The sequence below is a fragment of the Plectrocnemia conspersa genome, unplaced genomic scaffold (assembly GCF_051122295.1).
Source record: "Plectrocnemia conspersa isolate PC_06_02 unplaced genomic scaffold, ASM5112229v1 ptg000004l, whole genome shotgun sequence".
Lineage (NCBI taxonomy): Eukaryota > Metazoa > Arthropoda > Insecta > Trichoptera > Polycentropodidae > Plectrocnemia > Plectrocnemia conspersa.
This window is the reverse complement of record NW_028277168.1, coordinates 20,817,709-20,828,154: the sequence shown is the minus strand read 5'-3', so window position 1 is coordinate 20,828,154 and position 10,446 is coordinate 20,817,709. Positions and strand designations below refer to the sequence as shown.

General features: G+C 38.0%; 1 protein-coding gene and 2 long non-coding RNA genes across 7 annotated transcripts in view; 1 reads left to right on the top strand and 2 right to left on the bottom strand.

The window, feature by feature from the left end:
* LOC148236254 (CD109 antigen-like) overlaps nucleotides 1–10,446 on the top strand; it is a 71,566-nt gene that overhangs the window by 30,059 nt on the left and 31,061 nt on the right. The gene's annotated exons all lie outside the window — the stretch shown is intronic.
* On the bottom strand, nucleotides 87–604 carry LOC148236258 (uncharacterized). The gene is made up of 2 exons (XR_015809245.1): nucleotides 433–604; nucleotides 87–351 (listed from the first exon to the last, which is right to left on the bottom strand). It is a non-coding gene; the product is annotated as an uncharacterized LOC148236258 (long non-coding RNA).
* Nucleotides 3,301–9,907, bottom strand: LOC148236257 (uncharacterized). The gene is made up of 2 exons (XR_015809242.1): nucleotides 9,508–9,907; nucleotides 3,301–4,262 (listed from the first exon to the last, which is right to left on the bottom strand). It is a non-coding gene; the product is annotated as an uncharacterized LOC148236257 (long non-coding RNA).

Below are 10,446 nucleotides of genomic sequence, written 5' to 3'. Positions count from 1 at the left end.
CCATCATTCCTCTTTCTGAATAGCCAAATTTAAGATATTCAGTTACATCAAACTTATGTAGTATGTTTTTTATAAAAAGATAATACTTGCTGACAGTGACTTCAACATGAGAAGATTAACTCTTTGTTTATATATACCAATTCTACGTTGTAGCCATATAGGTCATCAAATTGTTCCATCATTGCTTCTGAAAAATAATTAAAAAACAATAAGACTCCTATCAAGAGTAAACATTGAACACATTATTACTACTAATATAATCCATAAATTAAATTCAAACGACAACCAAAGAACACAATTGATGGATGTACTGTAGAGGATTAAACACGTAGATTGGCATCTTTTCATCTTCTACAAAATTGTCACAATATGTCATATATTTTTGATTATTACTAGCATTGTAATGTGTTTAATTAACTTCGGTATGTATACCTTTAATTGCCAAATCACCGCTGTTTGTCTTTTAATATTAGATCCTGGAAAGTCAATAGTAATTTTGTTAGAATAACCGTGTTATATTATTCATTTATAACTAAACACTTACTGGCATACCGCGATTACAACATAATTCGCAGCGGGTGCAGCGGCATAGCGAGCGCTTACCAGATGTGACAGCTGTCAGATGTAAGCAAATTTGGGAAGTCCCGCGCTTGAGAACGAACTAAATTGATTTTAACGAACGAAATTGATTTTAACGATTTAAATTGTATAACATATATTAAAATATGTATAAAAATCATAAAATACTAAAAAAAATGTTTTTTAAAATATTTTTTTAGTTTATAGATTTAAAATATAATATAAATAATGTGAACATGTATTAGCTTCTCTATACAGAAAAAATATGTACCTAAATTTTGGCGAACGTTGGCAATTTAAAGTTTTAGTTTTTAGAGAATTTTTAAAACTTTGCTTTAAAAAATATTTTCAATAAAAAGGGGCAAAGTTTCAAAATAAGTACTATTCATTACCAACCAACTACTAAGCGTACAGTATTGCAAAAATCCCTCTTACTGACGCCTTTGAAAGTAAACTACACAAAAATGTATAACACTAATTTAAATATTTTTTAAATTATAATGTTTCAGAATAAAATTTCAAGATTTATTCAAAATATTTTTTTCAACATTAAAAATATTTTCTATTTTATTATGGATTTTAAATATTAACACTTTACCGACCGGCAGTTTCACTACCAGACTTACGCTAAATACCGGCACCTTTTCGCAAATCTTCGCGAATTTTACCTTTTTTATTTAAATTTAAGTATCTTTTGATACGGTCAGAATATTTCGTTGAATTTTTCTAGACATGTTATAAATGTATCAATGCATCAATTCAAGTCATTATTAAGTGGTTCTCAACATGTGGTTCGCCGGAAATAAAAATTAATTATTAAATTTCCTTATTATTAGATTTTTAAAATGATTATCTTGATTTTAAAATTATAAAAACGAATACCTTGAAATCCAAAAAAAAAAAAATTAAAATTGAGTCAACTAGCGGTTCTCAAACTTTTTCAAATTTGTAGAAACTTTTTTCAAGCACACTTTTCTTTCGTATTGTGATATTTTGTGCAAATGATTATCTACAAAAGTGGAAATGAAATTCCAGGTCCTAAATATATTTTGAATTACGATTTGTATCCTGACACTAATTCACATACCATTCTTATTACTATACCGTACTTTGTGAGCTTACTGTAGTTGTATACGCGAAAATTTAATCTTCCACACCATGGGATCATAACCTTATCCATAGATATGTTTTGGCTTGGTTTGTACATATTTTGGAATCTTTCGGAGAAATAATCAATTATTTATTATACTTTGAATAGTCATCCTACATTATCAGAAACATTTTCATTATTGAAAAAATGCAGGTAACGCAATATTTGATAAAACCTTTTTCTACTCACGGTTTTTGTAAATATCGGGGTTTCTATTAGTGGATTTATTGACCAATACAGGTGCAATGAGTATTTTTTACCAGGCCCATTAGCAATATCAACTTAAATCAATTTTTTAATTCTGGTTCAATTGCATCCACCCATTTTTTAGATTTTATTTGCGGTTTGTATCTGTTAAAGTGTTGATTATGGTATCTATTTGTTTCTTCTGCAATAATGGGGAACAAGTCATCTCCAATAAAGTATTTTGTCTTGTAAAGTGTCTTCTAAGTATTTTTCTTGTTCATCTTGCTGATCGCTTATGAGCATCATAACACGTGGACGATTTCTTTCATGAACAGAGGACTCTGAATCACTATCACTATAATTTTAATTGTCACTTGGAATATCTATATATATTTAGCACTATATTAAATAACATACACTGTAATTATTTTTACGTAGATTCTCCACTCGTATATAACTAAATAACTATGTTTTATAAACAGTTCGTAACATTTTTCGAATATTCACTCGAGCACACGAAAACCAGATGCGCTTAACACGATATTATAACCAAAACTAAATTCTTAGCCATAAGCTTTTATGTGTATCGTGCTAATAATTTAAAAATAATAACTCGAAAAAATTCCCACTTTCTAAAAAAATGCGTCACTGAGATTCGGTATTTCCAGTAAGCCAGTAATTTCTGACGGGAGATAATATTTACTCACAAAAAACATTTTGGAAATTCCTTATAACAGGATAGAAAAAAAAACAATAGAATCTTACTAATCTGACAATCTTGAGATTCTAAGTAATCCAATACTATCTAATGGTTAATGATATGATAAATTTTTAGTGTCTTGTACTTTTTATATATGTACATCGCATTTTTTATTTTATGTAATTTGACTTCATTTCTAAATAAACCCATTTACCTAATAAAATATTTTTAAATATACATATTTATATATTTGTGTATAAAATATCATATTTTTCTTTGTTTACACTGTCCAAGAAAAAGTGTGCTGGAAAAAAGTTTTTAGAAATTTGAAAAAGTTTGAGAACCGCTCGTTAATTGAATTTAAATTATTTTTATTTAAATTCCTACATAACTTGTTTTTATAATTTTAAAATTAACAATCAATGTTAAAGTCTAATAATAAGGAAATGTATTAATTCATTTCTATTTCCGGCGAACCACATGTTGAGAACCACTTAATAATGACTTGAATTGATGCATTGATACATTTATAACATGTCTAGTAAAATTTACTAAAATATTCGGACCGCATCAAAAGATACATTAGTTTGTCTGGTAGTAAAACTGCCGGACGAAAAAAATACAAAATATATTTAAAAACCTTCGCATTTGTCTAAATATAATTTAAAAAAAAATATTCAAAATAAAATGAAAATTCATACATTTATTTAGTCATCTCTTTAAAAAAATCAAATAAAACACTAAACATATATTTTTAATTTGACATGGAAACGATCACATACACAGGACGCCAATTGGCGTCTGCGGTGTTTAACTTTCGGCACACTCAGGACGCCAATTGGCGTGAGCGGTAGATAAAGTGTTAATAATTTATTATAGATTTTAAATATCTTTAGTTTATTATTGATTTTAAATATAGTGGAAACTTTTTACACTCATTAATTATTAAAATATATAATGCTGCGCAGAAAAACATTTACTTTAAAAAATATGTAAATCAAAATATTTTTTAATCAAAAAAGACAAAAGTTTCAAAATTATTAATGATTTTAAAGCGCACTTTTGGTCTAACAAGAAACAGATTAGGTGCTTGATATTTTTAGTTTATTGTTTCTTTCTAATTAGTAAATGTAATTAAAAACTGACTTTTATATTTACACACAAAACATAGAAATATTTTTTTTAAATTATAAAGTAACTTATGGTGTCACCAAAAAACTTTTTTATAACGAAAATTTAAATTTATGATAAAATTGTGTTATGCAGCGTTAAAACTGGCACACAAACACCTAAAATACGCTAAAACACAATCAATGACTTATAATCACTCGCATTGCACCAACTATATATGATCGATTGTGTTGTTGCGTTAGTAAGGTGTAACAAAATATTTTTTCATATCAGTTATAAATTGAGCGGATGTGTAGCCGATGCTATTTATTATTATTATTTATTAAACTGTTGTTACACAGAGTTTTCTGTTTATATATGTATGTGTAGTAGTAGTAGTCGCTTGAGCTCCGGTCACACGTCCGTCTGGAATGGCGGGCGCCGTTGGATCTCCCACCCTCTAACCCACGATCGCAATGCACGCCCGCCAGTGTTGCCACTCTGCATTGCGGATTAAGGGTTTAACAATCGGCCATCCTGAAACAATTAATGTCCTCATTAACAGAATTCGCCTAGCCGTCATTTTTTTTTTTTTTTTCAGTTAAGTTACTTAATACTTCACTCGTTCGAATGATCTTAGAGTTACTAGATTACCCACCAACTAAATCTGTCCCTAGATCGATAAAACTCACCCGCCTAATTGATAGATCCTAATTTCAGATTACCCACCAACTAAATCTGTCTATTGATCAACAATTTTAACCCAACTAATTGATAAATCTTTATTTATCTGATTCGTCACCTCCTAAACCCACCATGAGATTAAAACAAATCTCAGCCGCCTACTTGATAGATCTTAAGCCACCAGATTTGTCACAACATAAAACCTTTTAACTCTCACAGATCAATCAAATATTTAGGCATTAGATTCGTCACCCCCTAAACCCGTCATAAAATTGAACAAATCAAATCCACCAACTTGATAGATCTTAAGTTATCAGATTTGTCACAACATAAACCATTTTAACCGTCAGACCAATCAAATCGCCAGTTATCAGACTTGTCACCTAAACCTGTTCTAAAATTAACCAAATCCAACAAATTAAATTCACCTATCTGATATAAATCTTTAGCTATTAGATTCATCACCCCCTAAACCTATTCTAAGATTGAACAAATCTCACCCACCCAAAAACCCGTTTGATACATCTTAACTTATTAAAATAAACCTATTCAACTTTCTAATAGATCAATCAAATCTTGTCGTCCGGCTCGGTTGTTTTCAGAGTCATCCGAGTCTCCCCCTGACGAATCACCCGCATGAAATGCTCCGCTTTGATAACGCCGCAAGGCATCGACCGCTACGGTCGCTTTAAACCGTTTATATCCCCTAACACCCTTAAGCGAAATAATCTGATACCTATCATTACCTAGCTCTTTGAAAATTTTGTATGGACCATCGTATTTATTTGCCACCTTCCGATTAATACCTTTCTCACCAGGAGCTGTAGCAGCTTGGCGCCATAGGACTAGATCTCCGACCTTATGTTTAGTAGCTACCTTTCGTCGTTTATCAAACCTAGCCTTCATTCGTGCTGCTATGCGCTGTAGTGTTTCAGCTGCTTTCCTCCGTCTCGCCTGCAACCGATCTCGCCCCGCCTCGGCAGTATGATCCCCTGTGGACAACTCTGCCATCCGCCCGCTTTGATAAGAAAACATCAAATCCGCCGGTGAAAACCTAGTGCTAGAATTAGTGGTATGATTAATACCCCATACTATTTCAGGAAGTTGCTCGTCCCATCTCGCCTCAGCAACCGCACTTGCCGTAATTGCCTCGATTATTGTACGATTGGGTCTTTCCACCTGACCATTGGCTCTCGGGGTTGCTATTGCATTCATGACATGCTTAATCCCTTTGTCCTGTAAGAAAACAGTAAATGCCCTACTAGTGAATGCCAAACCTTGATCCGAAACTATACGCCGCGGATATCCAAATTCACCAAATACCCATCTAAGGTTTTCTATCGCTTCCATCGAGCTCAGCGTGCGAGTAGGTTTCACAATGGTATACTTAGTAAAGCCATCTACTACCATTAATAAATAGCTATTCCGTTTCACGCTTTTAACAAAAGGCCCTAAGTGATCTATATGCACCGTATCAAAAGGAACCGCTTGTTTCTCATAAGAATGTAGAAATCCTTCCCTGCGTCCATAGTCACCCTTAGCATACGCGCAGTTTAAACACGCCTTCGTATACTTATGTACGAATTTTCTCATCTTAGGGAACCAATAAGTTTTCCCAATCAGTGAAAGACACCTTTCGAACCCAGGGTGTCCGATCTCGTCGTGATGCTTACGCAATAGATTAAATTTAGCCATCGCCGGAACATATAGACGATCTCCTAGCGCAGTCTTGCGATATAAGCGCCCCTCATTCACTGCAAAATGTGCCCTAATATCTGCATCAGCTTGTCGATTCTCTAATGCTCTTAAGAATCCTTTGAGCTTTCTCATCCTGTAACTGTACTAACATAAACCAGTCCGCCTCGGTCCCGTCAATCAAATTGACTGTTACTGGGTTTCGACTTAAAGCATCCACATGCTGCATCTTTTCACCAGGACGATATTCTACCTCCATATCGTACTCCTGTATGGTGAGCCACCACCGTGCTATACGAGGTACTAAATCTCGTTTCAGCAATGTTGCCCTAACTGCTGAGCAATCAGTTACAACTTTAAAATGAACTCCCAACAGATATACTCGAAATCTCTTCACCGATTCGACTACAGCTAATGTCTCTAACTCATAGCTATGATACATTGACTCCGCTTTTGTTGTCGCTCGGCTGAAATATGAAATTACTTTCAATTCGCCCGTTGCCTGCGCCTGTAGAAGAATACCGCCAAGACCCAATTTACTTGCATCTGTATGTAACTCAGTTACAGATGTACTGCAATATGACGCCCAAAATTGGTCTGTCTGCTAACTGGCGTTTCAGCTCATCGAATGCATTCTGTTGAACCTCGCTCCATTGCCAGTCGACATCCTTGGCTGTGAGTTGAGTAAGAGGCCTCGCTATAATCGCAAAGTTCTTAACAAATTTGCGAAAGTAACTCGCCAAATCGATAAATTGTCTCACCGTATGAACATTGGTCGGGGTAGGAAAATCAGAAACTGCTTTGGTTTTCCTCTCGCCAGGTCTTATTCCCTCGCCGCTTATCTCATGTCCTAGATAAGAAATAGAACTTTTCAGGAAAGAACATTTTGCTATGTTCAGCTTAAAACCTGCCCGTTCTACCAGTGTCAACACCCGCTCCAACAAAATCAATCCTTCTGCTACTGTCGATGAAGGAATTAGCAGATCATCCATATAAGCCAGAATCTCCTCATGCTGCATTCCACCAAGCATGTTATTCACAATCCTCTGAAACACCGCCGGCGAATTTGCCAAACCAAACGGAACACGCAAGTACTCATATTGCCCGTCCGGAGTGATAAATGCCGTTTTGTGGACCGAATCGGGATGCATCGGAACCTGATGATATCCCTGCGCCATGTCCAATGTTGTGAAATAGATCTTTCCATTTAATCTATCTAAATGATCCGAAATCAATGGCAATGGATACCTGTCCTTTACTGTTGCTGCATTTAACGCCCTATAGTCCACACATAACCTAATACCACCATCCTTTTTGTTAATCAATACAATCGGACTCGCGTAGTTTGACTGGGACTCCCTAATGACTCCACTATCTAATAATCCTTTAACCTTTTCTCTAACTCTCTGTCTTTCCACATAAGATAGACGGTATGGTCGATAATACACCGGCGTCTCGTTAGTGAGTTTAATTTCCATTTCGCCTAAGTGAGTCAAACCTAAATCACTCTCGCTGGAAGAGAAACAGCTCAGCTTATCCTTGAGAAGGTCGACTAGTTTCACCATGTCCTCATTCTCGATATTTCCCACATCCAAGTCCGAATTATTAAGTGATATGATGGTACTTACAGTTGTTGTGGTCTTAGCTAACAAAGGCTCCTTTAGTTGTATAGCTCTGCACCTGGTCGCCCTCGCCACCAATTTTCCTGCTTTCCAGTTAAGTTCTCCACTGCCCAGGTTGGTGACTTTCACTCCTATTCTCTCCGCCGCCTGTAGAATACCACTGGGGATGGCTACTGAGGATCTGCCGTCTTCGAACACTTTCGCGCTCATCTCGTAATCTTCGCCTGGCTGAGCCCCATCGATGATGACGTTTACTATTTCGGTCACTCCGTTCGGTATCGTCACATCTTCTGACAAGAGGACCCTGTGTCTCACGTCCTCGGGCTCCAACAAGCTCCTCTTCAGCATGTTCGAGACGTCCTCCTTGAGCAGCAGCGCCTTGCCGCCCTGTACCACCAGTGATACTCCTTCTTCCCCTAGCGCCGGTTGACCTATAATCAGATCCGCATTAGAAATATTGCATTGCGTCACCAACGCCTCAATGCTCAAGTCTATATCGTCAATTGTTAAAGTAAACGTAGATACGCTGTCAGCTTTCCCAATTCCGCCACCAAATCCTCTGAGGAGAGTCAGCTGTGGTACCGTTTGCAGCTTCAAGCGATTGGCACAATTCGCTGATAACAAATTATGCTGACATCCAGTGTCTATATAAACTTTGACTTCATTCCCATTCACGCATCCCTTCTTTCTGTATATAAGGTCTAAATCAGTACTCACCAGTTTAACATCGACGGTGCGCCTCTCCTTAGGGTCTCGCCGCCGTTTAGTTAAAACATTCCTTACCCTACATTGCCGATGGGTGTGTCCGCCTTTGCCGCACAGCATGCACCGTTGCATCCGAGGTTTCAGGCAGTCTCGGCTGAAGTGATTGCCATACTGCTGGCAATTGTAGCACCTGACCAGTCGCTTTTCAGTCGTCGCCTCGACTTCCTCAGCTGCGGGCTCCGCCCTCGCTCGCTTCGGCTTGGAGTGATAACTCCTCGCCCTGATGGTCCTCGCCTTAGTGAGTTTCCTCTCTCCGGAAGAACTGGACGACCGTGATGCATAAGTGGCCACGAACTTCGGCGACTTATAGTCGTCGAGACCACTCAGCAGCCTGTTATACAAATCTTCAGGGTCCTCGCTGACGCAGGCATAGGCGTTAGCGTGCAGCTCGTCAGGCAATCCAAATATTATGCATGACACTGCCTTAGCGCCAGTCAAGTCGCAGCGCTTGCACATCGCCAGCTTCTCCCTATAATAAGTCGTCATCCTTCTTTTTCGTCGTAATCACTTGAAACAACGTCGCCGCGAAGCCATCTCTCCTTGGGAAGGTACGCCGCAAGCTGGTCTTCCACTCTTCCCAAGTGAGGTTATACTTCGTAAGATGACTATACCATTCTTCGGCCGCCCCTTTCAACTTCATCTGCATTAAGCAGGATTTTTCGTAATCAGTCCAATTATGCGCCAGGGCCATCTGCTCGACCATCGCTATCCACTGGTCCACCTGCAGGCTTTTGTTGTCCGGGTCGAACGGCTTCACAATGTCGATAGGCGCTCGGAAACCTGCGATGCCGGGCCCCGCGATTGAGGAGGCCTGGATAACTTCCTGCGCCGGACCGCTAAGCACCTGGGATTCCGGACCGCCGAATGATAGCTTCGAGGCGGCGCACTATCCGGTCTTCGAGCATCTGCAACGCGTCGACCTCATCTCCCGACATGCTTCCCGCCCGAATTTCCGCCGCGATGTCTTCGCGGACGAACCTGCTAACAGCCCTATTCAACGATTTATTAGGACTTACTTGTACTCCGGGGCCACCCCTTCCGCCAAGATCACCGCTAGTTCCGTGGTCGCCCCTTTCAATAAGATCGCCCCTCCTCGCATCGCCGCTAGTTCCGGGAGCTTCTCTTCCTCCCAGGCCGCTACTTCCGTCGGCGGCGTTGTTTACGTTTTCTTTGTTGGCGGCCATCTTGTTTGTTGTGGCGTCGTTAGCAACAAAGCACGCGAGATTCAAAATGCGCCGTTAGACTTTCGCAGCCGGTTCTCAGCACACGCGAGTAGCACGATCAGCACGATCAGCCCGATCCCACTTCTGAATTGTTACACAGAGTTTTCTGTTTATATATGTATGTGTAGTAGTAGTAGTCGCTTGAGCTCCGGTCACACGTCCGTCTGGAATGGCGGGCGCCGTTGGATCTCCCACCCTCTAACCCACGATCGCAATGCACGCCCGCCAGTGTTGCCACTCTGCATTGCGGATTAAGGGTTTAACACTGTAAACCTACTTTTAAATGATACAAAATGTTACGTTTCAATAATATTTTTTATGTTGAAAACATTTTGATATTTTTTGTTTTATTAATATTTAGTAAAGTTACAAACCTATTTTAAAAAATAATACAACGAAATCTCTTTAATTTGTCCCCTAAAAACTTGCATACAAAATGTTTTCATTATAACGAAATATTTTGATCCGAATTTAAGAATGACGTTGCAACTTTACACAATATTTCTCCACATTCAGTTCATCATTGACTTGGCGTGTGCCAGATGTGTTCAAAAGCGACATTACATGTGTTTCGCTGACCCTCAAACTTTTTTTATAAAACATTTTTTTCACAAATTTTATTGTGTTTCAAACATTTTCCTTAAACAAGGACAAAAAACGATCTGTCAACCTTATAAGAGGTTATTTTGATGCTGTAGTAATATGGTAATTAAAAATAAAATTAAAATATAT